Source organism: Mustela nigripes, chromosome 12, assembly GCF_022355385.1.
Source record: "Mustela nigripes isolate SB6536 chromosome 12, MUSNIG.SB6536, whole genome shotgun sequence".
NCBI lineage: Eukaryota > Metazoa > Chordata > Mammalia > Carnivora > Mustelidae > Mustela > Mustela nigripes.
The window spans coordinates 36841495-36844282 of record NC_081568.1 but is presented as its reverse complement, the minus strand read 5'-3'; the positions used below and the strand labels follow the sequence as shown (position 1 = coordinate 36844282).

Here is a 2788-nt window from a genome sequence, read left to right as displayed (position 1 = left end):
GAGAAGATATTTGCAAATGACATGTCAGATAAAGGGCTAGTATCCAAAATCTATAAAGAACTTATCAAACTCAACACCCAAAGAACAAATAATCCAATCAAGAAATGGGCAGAAGACATGAATAGACATTTCTGCAAAGAAGGCAGTCAAATGGCTAACAGACACATGAAAAAGTGCTCCACATCACTTGGCATCAGGGAAATACAAATCAAAACCACAGTGAGATACCGCCTCAGACCAGTCAGAATGGCTAAAACAAACAAGTCCAGAAATGACAGATGTTGGCAAGGATGCAGAGAAAGGGGAACCCTCCTACACTGTTGGTGGGAATGCAAGCTGGTGCAGCCACTCTGGAAAACAGTATGGAACTTCCTCAAAAAGTTGAAAATAGGAGCTACCCTATGACCCAGCAATTGCACTAGTGGGTATTTACCCTAAAGATACAAATGTAGTGATCTGAAGGAGCATGTGCACCTGAATGTTTATAGCAGCAATGTCCACAATAGCCAAACTATGAAAGGAGTCTAGATGTCCATCTGCAGATGAATGGATAAAAACAATGTGGTACATACCTACAATGGAATATTATGCAGCCATCAAAAAGACACAAAATGGTGCCATTTGCAATGCCGTGGGTGGAACTAGAGGGGATTACGCTAAGTGAGATAAGTCAGTCAGAGAAAGAGAATTATCAAATGATCTCACTGATATGAGGAATTTGAGAAACAAGAGAGAGGATTATAGGGGAAAGGAGGGGAAAACGAAACAAGACGAAATCAGAGAGGGAGACAAACCATAAGAGACTCTTAGTCTCAGGAAACAAACTGAGGGCTGCTGGAGGGGAAGGGGGGTGGGATGGATGGATGATTGAGTGATGGACATGGCGAGGGTATGTGCTATGGTGAGTGCTGTGAATTGTGTAAGACTCATGAATCTGGTACCCCCGAAACAAATACTATATTATATGTGAATAAAAATAAAAAGGAAGAAAGAAGGAAGGAAGGAAGAATGGAAAGGAGGGAGGAAGAGAGGGAGGAAGGAAAAATTCTATAAATCGAAAAACAAAAAAACCTAAATGTGTCAGTTTATTCTTCAGAGTGGATGGAGCTGGGAGCAGCTTCAAGGACCCAAATTCGTGTGTTACAGAGTCATCACAAGCATGCTTTACTTTTAAGGGGAGGCGGGGGGGCGGGGGGGGGAGGACCGAAACAACCAAACAAGAACTAGAATTGTTTGCTGTTCTCCCAAGACACAATTATTCAAAGGAACTAGTCCTGAGAGGCAGAAGAGGATCATACCTATGGGCCATGTCTCCCACGAGCGCACGTGAGTAGGTGCAGGGTATCTGTCATGACTGCGGAAACGAATTTTAATCTTTCCTCTTGAGTTTGATTGAACATTGCTTTTAGCGCAAGGCCGACACCAGCTGTACAGGAAAGGCCCTGGAGAGCCATTCCCAGCAGCACGCGGCTGCGGCTCTTCCGCGGTTCCGGAGGCCCCAGGGCAGCCAATATTGCCTTGTCCGATACATTCTTTTTGCTTTTCTGGGTGAGCGCAGAACAGTCCACGTACTCCACTGCCTTCAGGCCACCGGCGGACTTTTCAGCAGCCCCTGCAGTGACAGGCTTCTGTTTGTTCTTGGCAAGTTTCTCAGTGGTAGAGGTCAGTTTGGGTCCCAACAAGCAAGAAAGGAGTCTTTGGACAATGGTGAGTTATATCTCTGGCACCCACTTTTCCTTCGCATTTTCAAATGAGGAAGGAGAGACCCCTGAAAAACAGACTGGATATCCATCTGTTTGTGGATAACTCAGGGGTCCTAATCTGTCAGAATCCTCTTGCCCTGCAGTATTGCGAAGTCCAAGAGAATCTGGCTGTCCACCAGTCATTACTGTGACCGCATCGCTGTCAGAAGGAGTCGGTTAATACTCAGATGGAAATCTGTTTGTTGTGTAAGATATCAGGAGACGTGTTTTACCAACGGCGCCATCGCCCAGAACAACACATTTAATTGTCTGCATTGCTGAAACTGTTTTGTATCCAATTTAAACATTTCAGATTCAGTGATGCCCTCAGGTCCTCCCCCAGGACACTGGCAGCACTACTGCGGGGTCCCCTCGGCTCTGGTATTATTAATTTGAAACGTCCATGTGTGCATTATAGGGTAAAGCAAATGATTTAGTGTAAAACATTATCTTTCTAATCTTCCTGATGTCATTGAGAACTGGAATTTGGGGGAAAGCTAGGGAAAAGGATATACTCTGTGGTTCTGGCTTTGAATTAAAAAGTATCAGCATAAATTTGTGATATGAGGTTACCTTAAAAAAGAAACTCTTCCCTAGCTTTTTCTATTGAAGAGGTTTCTGAACCTTAATAGCAATGAGAACCATCTAGACTGTAGACTTAAAAACATGTTTTCCTACTAAAGAGCTCTTTGGAGAAATAACTGAGTGTAGGTTTGGGGCAGGAAATGTAGGTGATGTATGTGATGATACTGAAACATCTTGTCATATCAGATAGCAGATAATATTTTAAATACTGTTAGGGTCATGTCAAAAGAACTCGGGAGCCAAATGAAAGAGGTTCCGACCAAGCAAAGAGAGAACAATCTTACCATCAATAACAGTAACATTGCAATGGACTGGAAAAGTCCATACAGGTTTAAATTCATATTTAATAGCAAGTCAAATAATAAATCTAATAATTAGATTCCATTACATGTTGCTAATGAACAAATTCATTATTTTGAAAACTGATAAACAAGGGAAAGAGTCGTGTATCCTGCCTTTCC

General features: G+C 42.7%; 1 pseudogene; it reads right to left on the bottom strand.

Moving 5' to 3' along the window:
• Window positions 1-1298: 1298 nt before the first annotated feature.
• Window positions 1299-2018, bottom strand: LOC132027508 (cell division control protein 42 homolog; annotated as a pseudogene).
• Window positions 2019-2788: the final 770 nt, after the last annotated feature.